The sequence below is a fragment of the Styela clava genome, chromosome 10, assembly GCF_964204865.1.
Source record: "Styela clava chromosome 10, kaStyClav1.hap1.2, whole genome shotgun sequence".
Taxonomy (NCBI): domain Eukaryota; kingdom Metazoa; phylum Chordata; class Ascidiacea; order Stolidobranchia; family Styelidae; genus Styela; species Styela clava.
In genome coordinates, this window is record NC_135259.1 from 3,135,821 (window position 1) to 3,148,766 (window position 12,946).

Genomic DNA, 12,946 nt, shown 5'->3' on the forward strand with positions numbered 1-12,946 from the left:
TCATGTTGACTGGACAATTTTCCTAGATTTCATGTCCATAATGTCACGACGACGATTCCTCTATTTCCTGTCATTATAATCCTTCCCTCCCCAGATGGCCATCGGTCCATTGATTGGAAATTTCTTGTACTTTTCGGGACTAAAGTATTTTGCCAGTTTTTCCAATGATTCGAATTGTTTCATGTAAGCTTGAATATTAGGTGATTTATCAAAAATGTCAGCAAAAAATAGTCGGTGATGATCCAGGGTCTCAAACAAAGGAAAATCTAGGTACGAGATTTCATCTCCCAACACAAAGTTCTTGCCTTGGAAATACTTTTCAAGATATTCAATCTTTGTTTCTTGCCTCTCCTTGATTTCGTTTTGTTTTTCGTAAAGATCCGGTGTGAAAAAACTGTAGTTTAAAGTCCGTAGATCTTGTATTTCGCCTTCCAATATTTCAGCTTGACGTATCTTGTCGTCTGTATTTGGCATCAGTCCAAGTTTTCTACCGAGATACTTGAATATCGCCCAACTTTGCGTTACTTTAACGCTTCCATCGATAATATAAGGTAGATTTGGAAAATCAAAACCACCTGATGCCATTCTTTGTTTGTCAGCAATCCACTCAGCACACTTTGCATCTGGAGAAGAAAATCGGTATATTGTTTCGTCGTAGTCAATATTACCGTACACTAAAAGCATTCTTGCAGGAGCAGCTAAACCCCGCACTGCCCAATACCCAAAAGTAAGTTTACTCATTTTGTATTAAAAACTCCTGTATAGAGAATGATTTTATCTTGATTATTAAACTACTTATAATTCGAACAGTAAATTTGTTTATTCGCCCTATGATTTCTAATCAAAAGGTATACTCGATTTTTTATAGAATACGATACCAATAATTTCCGAGTGTCTCGGAAATGTTATGTCCCACTCAGCGCTGGATTAACCATTAAAAGCACGTGCTCCGGGCACCAAGCAAAGAGGACAAGCACAACATAAATTTTATAGCAGAATTTTATATAGTTTATCGGTGTTCATTAAAATATTACGAGTTCACCAGACGACTCAAACTTCAAAATGTTCGCCTATTTTTCGTCTTCAAGTATCATATTAACCTTCTTTATTAAAAATAAACACTGAAACTTATATATTGGACACGAAGTGGGCCTATGAGTCGTTTTCCTAAATTGTTGTTGTTTTTCTTCCTAGTATTCTCCTTGTTGCTGCATTTTTATTTTAAATTTTTTTTTTTTAATTCAACATCGATCGCATTTCAACGATCGCATTTCTGACGATAGGGGTCAGCGACGTCGGGAGTTTTTTGATAAAGCAGACTAGGGTGTTCCAAACCCTGTCATGCTGCTACATTCCGTGCGGCCCACAGAGCAATTTTAGCATATATTTGTATCTAATAGCAGAACGTTTTTTCAGCTATTCCAACTGGGGTTGGGATCCCGAGATTCAAATCCTTTTTTCTAACGATTCGTTTCTTTATTTTAGTAAAAACACTCCTCTGTTTTCAAGCGAGGGCCATGTGATAGTAGTGACGAAACGCAGAGCGGACTTAAGTTTAACGCCGCGCAATCCAGTTTTTTATTTTAGCTAGGTCCCGAAATACCAACAGAGACGGACGGACGGGAAGAATATTATGGAAGATAACATACATTACATTAGTCATATTCATCAACAAAATAAAACGATAAAAAGAAAATCATTATGACTTGGTGAAAAGTTTTCGTTTTTCGGTTTCGCATTGTACGAAACCTATCATTGTCTGTTTTTCGCTGATATTTTTACCAATGTCGTAATATCCAGCAGTGCGTGAAACGATTTGAATCTTTAGAACGAGTCGCCGCTTACTTCAATTTCGACAGATACAGAAAGTTTTCAGTTAGAGGCCAAAATGCTTGATGACATGAGGAAAACGATAGCAAATATTAAAATCTGGCATTTTTCCTAAACATGCTGTATGAATTTTTGATGGTGGAAGGTTTAACAGATATGTTTGACAAAGTCTCAACTAGTTTTTTTATCTCTCATAATCTTGTAAATATTTTATTATAATTATTCTAAGCTGCCTTTGACGTTTCTGCTCCTGTAGGTTTTAACTATCGCGAACTTATACTACAATGATAATATTGTCGCCTGCGGTGCAATACCGTGGTAAGCATTTATTTATGATGGATTATATGATTAAATATTAACTGAACCATTATTGTGAATGAATGATATATGTGTATTTTGCAACTTGCCTGACTTAGTTGGAAGGCGACAGCGTAAGACTATAGAATATTAGTTGATTGATCCATGGATCTTCAAGTATTTATGCGCGGGCACTGCGTAAAAAATTTGGATTCGGTGACATGATGAATCAGAGCTTCTCTCTGATATCTCGAATAAACATTGCTATTAAAATCTTATGTATTTGGTGTAGATACTAACTTGGCGATATAGGCGAAAAGAGTCGAAGAAAATTTTTCTTACATTTTTTAGAGCATTATTCCGGCAGCGTGCGCGGCAGCTAATAGGGCAATGTTTTGCCAGAGTTTAACGAAGATGCGAAAGATAATTCAATACCAAATATAGAAAAAAAGATACAGAAAAATTTGTTTTAAAGCAGGCTGTTTTTATTAGGATTGACAAAAAAACAAAACCGTATCTAAAGGCAAAAATAGAAGCCTTCATGTTGACTAATTGTTTCATGTTGACTGGACAATTTTCCTAGATTTCATGTCCATAATGTCACGACGACGATTCCTCTATTTCCTGTCATTATAATCCTTCCCTCCCCAGATGGCCATCGGTCCATTGATTGGAAATTTCTTGTACTTTTCGGGACTAAAGTATTTTGCCAGTTTTTCCAATGATTTGAATCGTTTCATGTAAGCTTGAATATTAGGTGATTTATCAAAAATGTCAGCAAAAAAAAGTCGGTGATGATCCAGGGTCTCAAACAAAGGAAAATCTAGGTACGAGATTTCATCTCCCAACACAAAGTTCTTGCCTTGGAAATACTTTTCAAGATATTCAATCTTTGTTTCTTGCCTCTCCTTGATTTCTTTTTGTTTTTCGTAAAGATCCGGTGTGAAAAAACTGTAGTTTAAAGTCCGGAGATCTTGTATTTCGCCTTCCAATATTTCAGCTTGACGTATCTTGTCGTCTGTATTTGGCATCAGTCCAAGTTTTCTACCGAGATACTTGAATATCGCCCAACTTTGCGTTACTTTAACGCTTCCATCGATAATATAAGGTAGATTTGGAAAATCAAAACCATCTGATGCCAATCTTTGTTTGTCAGCAATCCACTCAGCACACTTTGCATCTGGAGAAGAAAATTGGTATATTGTTTCGTCGTAGTCAATATTACCGTACACTAAAAGCATTCTTGCAGGAGCAGCTAAACCCCGCACTGCCCAATACCCAAAAGTAAGTTTACTCATTTTGTATTAAAAACTCCTGTATAGAGAATGATTTTATCTTGATTATTAAACTACTTATAATTCGAACAGTAAATTTGTTTATTCGCCCTATGATTTCTAATCAAAAGGTATACTCGATTTTTTATAGAATACGATACCAATAATTTCCGAGTGTCTCGGAAATGTTATGTCCCACTCAGCGCTGGATTAACCATTAAAAGCACGTGCTCCGGGCACCAAGCAAAGAGGACAAGCACAACATAAATTTTATAGCAGAATTTTATATAGTTTATCGGTGTTCATTAAAATATTACGAGTTCACCAGACGACTCAAACTTCAAAATGTTCGCCTATTTTTCGTCTTCAAGTATCATATTAACCTTCTTTATTAAAAATAAACACTGAAACTTATATATTGGACACGAAGTGGGCCTATGAGTCGTTTTCCTAAATTGTTGTTGTTTTTCTTCCTAGTATTCTCCTTGTTGCTGCATTTTTATTTTAAATTTTTTTTTTTTAATTCAACATCGATCGCATTTCAACGATCGCATTTCTGACGATAGGGGTCAGCGACGTCGGGAGTTTTTTGATAAAGCAGACTAGGGTGTTCCAAACCCTGTCATGCTGCTACATTCCGTGCGGCCCACAGAGCAATTTTAGCATATATTTGTATCTAATAGCAGAACGTTTTTTCAGCTATTCCAACTGGGGTTGGGATCCCGAGATTCAAATCCTTTTTTCTAACGATTCGTTTCTTTATTTTAGTAAAAACACTCCTCTGTTTTCAAGCGAGGGCCATGTGATAGTAGTGACGAAACGCAGAGCGGACTTAAGTTTAACGCCGCGCAATCCAGTTTTTTATTTTAGCTAGGTCCCGAAATACCAACAGAGACGGACGGACGGGAAGAATATTATGGAAGATAACATACATTACATTAGTCATATTCATCAACAAAATAAAACGATAAAAAGAAAATCATTATGACTTGGTGAAAAGTTTTCGTTTTTCGGTTTCGCATTGTACGAAACCTATCATTGTCTGTTTTTCGCTGATATTTTTACCAATGTCGTAATATCCAGCAGTGCGTGAAACGATTTGAATCTTTAGAACGAGTCGCCGCTTACTTCAATTTCGACAGATACAGAAAGTTTTCAGTTAGAGGCCAAAATGCTTGATGACATGAGGAAAACGATAGCAAATATTAAAATCTGGCATTTTTCCTAAACATGCTGTATGAATTTTTGATGGTGGAAGGTTTACCAGATATGGTAATAAATGGTGATAATGATAAATAAATGGTGATGGTGATAAATATTGAGTAAGTTGGAACACTTTTCTTATGAATACAATTTTGATGTATTTGGGGTTAGGTTTAGGTTTAAGTAGATATAATTCCGCATGATAAACTAAAATATTGTACATGACTTTGTAAATATACCGGGCCATAAAACCATGGCAAGAGACGCCGCGGTACGTTCGTGGCAGGAACTGCCATGAAGTGGTAAGAACTGCGCCTCATAAAAAGTTCCAATATAAGCGAAGGGAAGAATTTAACGAAAATGTTGCAAAACACTGGTTAAAACAAAAACATGACACCTCTCAACCTGTAGCATAACGTGTCAACAAAGGTGGTAGGCTATGGGAGTCGCAACTGACAAGCAATTACGCAAACTACCCAGTAACAGCGAGGAGTCGTTGCCATCGCTCTCAGTACATTCTTCATATATCGTATTAACACCCTAGTGTTATCAAATGTTGGCAATATGCGGGCTCCTGTCAACCTGCTTTGGGTTGTGTTTAGCAGTCCCGCGAGGTATGTTTCTTAACTTGCCTTTTCTTCAATATAAGCTTTCCCGTGATTTCTCCAATAAACACTGCTGTCAAAATCTTATGACTTTGGTGTAGGTACTATCTTTGAGAGAGAGCTAGGCGAAGAGAGTAGAGAGTTTGAGCGAATTTGTTTTTACATTCAAAAATTATTTTTAAAATTGATAAAAACAAAGCCCCTGTCTAAAGTCGACTGGGCATAGCTTCCATGCCCATAATGTCACGACGATTCCTCTATTTCCTGTCATCATAATCCTTTCCTCCCCAGATGGCCATGGGTCCACTAATTGGAAATTTTTTGTACTTTTCGGAATTGAAGTATTTTGCCAGTTTTTCCAATGATTCGAATCGTTTCATGTAAGCTTGAATATTAGGTGATTTATCAAAAATGTCAGCAAAGAATAGTCGGTGATGATCCAGGGTCTCAAACAAAGAAAAATCTAGGTACGAGATATCATCTCCCAACACAAAGTTCTTGCCTTGGAAATACTTTTCAAGATATTCAATCTTTGTTTCTTGCCTTTCCTTGATTTCTTTTTGTTTTTCGTAAAGATCTGGTGAGTAAAAACCGTAGTTTAAAGTCCGGAGATCTTGTATTTCGCCTTCCAATATTTCAGCTTGACATATCTTGTTGTCTGTATTTGGCATCAGTCCAAGTTTTCGACCGAGATACTTGTATATCGCCCAACTTTGTGTTATTTTAACATTTCCATCAATAATATAAGGTAGATTTGGAAAATCGAAACCTTCTGATGTCATGCTTTGTTTGTCAGCAATCCACTCAGCACACTTTGCACCGGAAGAAGGTGATCGGTATGTTATTTCTTCATAGTCAATGTTACCGTACACTAAAAGCATTCTTACAGGGGCACCTAAACCCCGCGGAGCCCAATACCCGAAAATAAGTTTACCCATTTTGTATTTAATACCCCTGTATAGAGAATGATTTTGTCTTGATTATTAAACTACTTATAATTCGAACAGTAAATTTGTTTATTCACCCTATGATTTCTAATCAAAAGGTATACTCGAATTTTTATAGAATACGATACCAAAAATTTCCGAGTGTCTCGGAAATGTTGTGTCCCACTCAGCGCTGGATTAACCAATAAACAATATAAGCACATGCTTAGGGCACCAAGCAAAGAGGACAAGCACAACAAAAATTTTAGAGCAGAATTTTATATAGTTTATTGGTGTTTATTAAAATATTATACGAGTTCACCAGACGGCTCAAACTTCAAAGTGTTCGCTTATTATTCGTCTTCAAGTATCATATTAACCTTCTTTATTAAAAATAAACACTGAAACTTATTTATTGGACACGATTGGGCCTATATGAGTCGTTTTCTTAAATTGTTGTTTTTTTCTTCCTAGTATCCTCCTTGTTGCTGCATTTTTATTTTAAAAAAATTTCTTTTCTATTCAACATCGATCGCACGATTGCATTTCAACGATCTAGTGGTCAGCGACGTCGGGAGTTTTTTTGATAAGGTAGACCAGGGTGGTCCAAACCCTGTCATGCTGATACATTCCGTGCGGCTCACAGAACAATTTTAGCGTATATTTGTATCTAATAGCAGAACGTTTTTGAGTTTTTTAGCTATTCCAACTGGGGTTGGGATCCTGAGATTCAAATTCTTTTTTCTAACGCTTTGTTCCTTTATTTTAGTAAAAATACTCCTCTGTTTTCAAGCGTGGGCCATGTTATAGTAGTGACAAAACGCAGAGCGGACTTGACGCCGCGCAATCCAGTTTTTTTTTTAGCTAGGTCCCGAAATACCAACAGAGACGGACGGACGGGAAGAATATTATGGAAGATAACATACATTACATTAGTCATATTCATCAACAAAATAAAACGATAAAAAGAAAATCATTATGACTTGGTGAAAAGTTTTCGTTTTTCGGTTTCGCATTGTACGAAACCTATCATTGTCTGTTTTTCGCTGATATTTTTACCAATGTCGTAATATCCAGCAGTGCGTGAAACGATTTGAATCTTTAGAACGAGTCGCCGCTTACTTCAATTTCGACAGATACAGAAAGTTTTCAGTTAGAGGCCAAAATGCTTGATGACATGAGGAAAACGATAGCAAATATTAAAATCTGGCATTTTTCCTAAACATGCTGTATGAATTTTTGATGGTGGAAGGTTTACCAGATATGTTTGACAAAGTCTCAACTAGTTTTTTTATCTCTCATAATCTTGTAAATATTTTATTATAATTATTCTAAGCTGCCTTTGACGTTTCTGCTCCTGTTGGTATTACCTATCGCGAACTTACTACAATGCTAATAATGTCGCCTGTGGTGCAATACAGTGGTAAGCATTTATTTACGATGGATTATATGGTTAATTATTAACTGAACCATCACTGTGAATGAATGCTATATGTGTATTTTGCAACTTGCCTGACTTAGTTGGAAGGCGACAGCGTAAGACCATAGAATATTAGTTGATTGATCCATGGATCTTCAAGTATTTATGCGCGGGCACTGCGTAAAAAATTTGGATTCGGTGACATGATGAATCAGAGCTTCTCTCTGATATCTCGAATTAACATTGCTATTAAAATCTTATGTATTTGGTGTAGATACTAACTTGGCGATATAGGCGAAAAGAGTCGAAGCAAATTTTTCTTACATTTTTTAAAGCATTATTCCGGCAGCGTGCGCAGCAGCTAATAGGGCAATGCTTTGCCGTAGTTTAACGGAGATGCGAAAGATAATTCAATACCAAATATAGAAAAAAAGATACAGAAAAATTTGTTTTAAAGCAGGCTGTTTTATTAGGATTGACAAAAAAACAAAACCGTATCTAAAGGCAAAAATAGAAGCCTTCAGGTTGACTAATTGTTTCATGTTGACTGGACAATTTTCCTAGATTTCATGTCCATAATGTCACGACGACGATTCCTCTATTTCCTGTCATTATAATCCTTCCCTCCCCAGATGGCCATCGGTCCATTGATTGGAAATTTCTTGTACTTTTCGGGACTAAAGTATTTTGCTAGTTTTTCCAATGATTCGAATCGTTTCATGTAAGCTTGAATATTAGGTGATTTATCAAAAATGTCAGCAAAAAATAGTCGGTGATGATCCAGGGTCTCAAACAAAGGAAAATCTAGGTACGAGATTTCATCTCCCAACACAAAGTTCTTGCCTTGGAAATACTTTTCAAGATATTCAATCTTTGTTTCTTGCCTCTCCTTGATTTCTTTTTGTTTTTCGTAAAGATCCGGTGTGAAAAAACTGTAGTTTAAAGTCCGGAGATCTTGTATTTCGCCTTCCAATATTTCAGCTTGACGTATCTTGTCGTCTGTATTTGGCATCAGTCCAAGTTTTCTACCGAGATACTTGAATATCGCCCAACTTTGCGTTACTTTAACGCTTCCATCGATAATATAAGGTAGATTTGGAAAATCAAAACCACCTGATGCCATTCTTTGTTTGTCAGCAATCCACTCAGCACACTTTGCATCTGGAGAAGAAAATCGGTATATTGTTTCGTCGTAGTCAATATTACCGTACACTAAAAGCATTCTTGCAGGAGCAGCTAAACCCCGCACTGCCCAATACCCAAAAGTAAGTTTACTCATTTTGTATTAAAAACTCCTGTATAGAGAATGATTTTATCTTGATTATTAAACTACTTATAATTCGAACAGTAAATTTGTTTATTCGCCCTATGATTTCTAATCAAAAGGTATACTCGATTTTTTATAGAATACGATACCAATAATTTCCGAGTGTCTCGGAAATGTTATGTCCCACTCAGCGCTGGATTAACCATTAAAAGCACGTGCTCCGGGCACCAAGCAAAGAGGACAAGCACAACATAAATTTTATAGCAGAATTTTATATAGTTTATCGGTGTTCATTAAAATATTACGAGTTCACCAGACGACTCAAACTTCAAAATGTTCGCCTATTTTTCGTCTTCAAGTATCATATTAACCTTCTTTATTAAAAATAAACACTGAAACTTATATATTGGACACGAAGTGGGCCTATGAGTCGTTTTCCTAAATTGTTGTTGTTTTTCTTCCTAGTATTCTCCTTGTTGCTGCATTTTTTTTTTAAATTTTATTTTTTTAATTCAACATCGATCGCTTTTCAACGATCGCATTTCTGACGATAGGGGTCAGCGACGTCGGGAGTTTTTTGATAAAGCAGACTAGGGTGTTCCAAACCCTGCCATGCTGCTACATTCCGTGCGGCCCACAGAGCAATTTTAGCATATATTTGTATCTAATAGCAGAACGTTTTTTCAGCTATTCCAACTGGGGTTGGGATCCCGAGATTCAAATCCTTTTTTCTAACGATTCGTTTCTTTATTTTAGTAAAAACACTCCTCTGTTTTCAAGCGAGGGCCATGTGATAGTAGTGACGAAACGCAGAGCGGACTTAAGTTTAACGCCGCGCAATCCAGTTTTTTATTTTAGCTAGGTCCCGAAATACCAACAGAGACGGACGGACGGGAAGAATATTATGGAAGATAACATACATTACATTAGTCATATTCATCAACAAAATAAAACGATAAAAAGAAAATCATTATGACTTGGTGAAAAGTTTTCTTTTTTCGGTTTCGCATTGTACGAAACCTATCATTGTCTGTTTTTCGCTGATATTTTTACCAATGTCGTAATATCCAGCAGTGCGTGAAACGATTTGAATCTTTAGAACGAGTCGCCGCTTACTTCAATTTCGACAGATACAGAAAGTTTTCAGTTAGAGGCCAAAATGCTTGATGACATGAGGAAAACGATAGCAAATATTAAAATCTGGCATTTTTCCTAAACATGCTGTATGAATTTTTGATGGTGGAAGGTTTAACAGATATGTTTGACAAAGTCTCAACTAGTTTTTTTATCTCTCATAATCTTGTAAATATTTTATTATAATTATTCTAAGCTGCCTTTGACGTTTCTGCTCCTGTTGGTTTTAACTATCGCGAACTTATACTACAATGATAATATTGTCGCCTGCGGTGCAATACCGTGGTAAGCATTTATTTATGATGGATTATATGGTTAAATATTAACTGAACCATTATTGTGAATGAATGATATATGTGTATTTTGCAACTTGCCTGACTTAGTTGGAAGGCGACAGCGTAAGACTATAGAATATTAGTTGATTGAACCATGAATCTTCAAGTCTTTATGCGCGGGCACTACGTAAAAAATTTGGATTCGGTGACATGATGAATCAGAGCTTCTCTCTGTATCTCGAATAAACATTGCTATTGAAATCTTATGTATTTGGTGTAGATACTAACTTGGCGATATAGGCGAAAAGAGTCGAAGCAAATTTTTCTTATATTTTTTAAAGCATTATTCCGGCAGCGTGCGCAGCAGCTAATAGGGCAATGCTTTGCCGTAGTTTAACGGAGATGCAAAAGATAATTCAGTACCAAATATATACAAAAGATGCAAAACAGTTTTAAAACAGGCCGTTTTTATTAGAATTGACAAAAAACGTATGTAAAGGCAAAAATTAGAAGTCTCGAAGTTGACCAATTGTTTCATGTTAACTGGTCAATTTTCATTGATTCCATTCTCAAGATGTCACGACGATTCCTCTATTTTCTGTCATCATAATCCTTTCCTCCCCAGATGGCCATCGGTCCATTGATTGGAAATTTCTTGTACTTTTCGGGACTGAAGTATTTTGCCAGCTTTTCCAATGATTCGAATCGTTTCATGTAAGCTTGAATATTAGGTGATTTATCAAAAATGTCAGCAAAAAATAGTCGGTGATGATCCAGGGTCTCAAACAAAGGAAAATCAAGGTACGAGATCTCATCTCCCAGCACAAAGTTCTTGCCTTGAAAATACTTTTCAAGATATTCAATCTTTTTTTCTTGCCTTTGCTTGATTTCTTTTTGTTTTTCGTAAAGATCCGGTGAGTAAAAACCGTAGTTTAAAGTCCGTAGATCTTGTATTTAGCCTTCCAATATTTCAGCTTGACATATCTTGTCGTCTGTATTTGGCATCAGTCCAAGTTTTCTACCGAGATACTTGAATATCGCCCAACTTTGTGTTACTTTAACGCTTCCATCGATAATATACGGTAGATTTGGAAAATCAAAACCTTCTGAGGCCATTCTTTGTTTGTCAGCAATCCACTCAGCACACTTTGCATCTGGAGAAGATAATCGGTAAGTTGTTTCTTCGTAGTCAATATTACCGTACACTAAAAGCATTCTTGCAGGAGCAGCTAAACCCCGCGGTGCCCAATACCCGAAAGTAAGTTTACCCATTTTGTATTAAATACTCCTGTATAGAGAAATATTTTTATCTTGAATATTAAAATACATATAATGTTGAGGCAGAAGTGTTGGTCAATACTATTAAAAATATAAAACTCTTGGTTTCAAGTAATAACCGCCTCCTATTTCGCACAGAAAATTTGTTCATGCCCGTATCATTTACACTGGTATTACTAATCGAGCTTTATAAAATGCGATCTTATTTTATATCTCTCATAGTCTTATATTGATTTTATAAGTATTCTAAGCTACCTTCAATGTTTCTGCTCCTGTTGGCATTACCTGTCGCAAACTTGCCATCATGCTAATAATGTCGCTTGCGCTGCAAAACAGTGTTAGGCTTTCACGACGGATCATATAGTTAATTATTAACTAAACCATCATTGAGAATGAATGATGTATGTGTATTTTTCAACTTGCTTGAATTACTCAGTTGAATGCGAGAGCGTAAGACTATAGGTTTTAAGGTGATTTAACTGTGGGTCTACAAGTCTCCACGCGCGGGCGCTGCAAAAGAAATTTGAATTTGATAGAAAATGAATTTAAGTCACTTACAATCCCCAATTTGTGTTGTTTGTCCAGAATGAATTCACAATATATAGCTAATATCTTAAACTTTGAGTACTTTTATTTCGGTACATCGCCAGTAATCCTGGCCTCCCCACGCAGGAGGGCCAAAACAGTATTTATACAAATGATATTTAACCTGAATAAGACACACACACACACACACACACACACACACACACACACACACACCCCTAGCCCCCAATGGGGCTAGCGGTATAAAAATAATAAGCATATATATGGTGTTCCATGCCCAGTTTGAGCGTGAATTTGTGGAGGTAAGTGGTGGGGACGGGAATAAATTATAACCAAACAAATTTAGAGCCACTGGATCAGTGGAGTTATTTCAGCTAGTGGGAATCAACCGGGTGATTTTGACCAATCAAATTATAAAACAAACACTCAAGCTCACAATCATCAAACCCTCCAAACGCGGGTGGGAGCCCCGGATGGAATACCTGACTCATTTGCGGGAGACCGCTGTAGCAAGACCAATGGAGCGGCATAACTCCTCATACTTTGAGTGTTTCCGACGGGCCGCGTCATCTATAGCGGCCTCGAATGGGCACAACCAACCCATCGAGTACTACGACCCAATTTGTCCCGATTTCATCGAGAATCAAATCGGGGCGCAGCATCTCAGCTGTTCTAGCAATGTGCTCTTGGCAAACTATGTTGATATTGCACCTAGAAAACCTGGCTGGAGTTAAGTGAGCCAAGATATCTTCCTGCACCGAATCGTGCCGCTTCTTGATGATATTCATGACTGGGCGACAGTGATTCAGCGCATAAGGAAAAGTCTCGTTTGCGTAACCACACTTACTACAAGTCACCCGTCACTGGCTGGAATTAGGTGAGCCAAGATAT

At 36.8% G+C, this 12,946-nt stretch overlaps 5 pseudogenes; all 5 read right to left on the bottom strand.

The window, feature by feature from the left end:
• Positions 1-60: 60 nt before the first annotated feature.
• On the bottom strand, positions 61-741 carry LOC144428223 (glutathione S-transferase Mu 2 pseudogene; annotated as a pseudogene).
• A 2,003-nt stretch (positions 742-2,744) lies between these two features.
• On the bottom strand, positions 2,745-3,425 carry LOC144428224 (glutathione S-transferase Mu 2 pseudogene; annotated as a pseudogene).
• Positions 3,426-5,297: 1,872 nt separating this feature from the next.
• Positions 5,298-6,017, bottom strand: LOC120337997 (glutathione S-transferase pseudogene; annotated as a pseudogene).
• Positions 6,018-8,153: 2,136 nt separating this feature from the next.
• LOC144428225 (glutathione S-transferase Mu 2 pseudogene) lies at positions 8,154-8,834 on the bottom strand (annotated as a pseudogene).
• Positions 8,835-11,185: 2,351 nt separating this feature from the next.
• LOC144428226 (glutathione S-transferase Mu 1 pseudogene) lies at positions 11,186-11,503 on the bottom strand (annotated as a pseudogene).
• Positions 11,504-12,946: the final 1,443 nt, after the last annotated feature.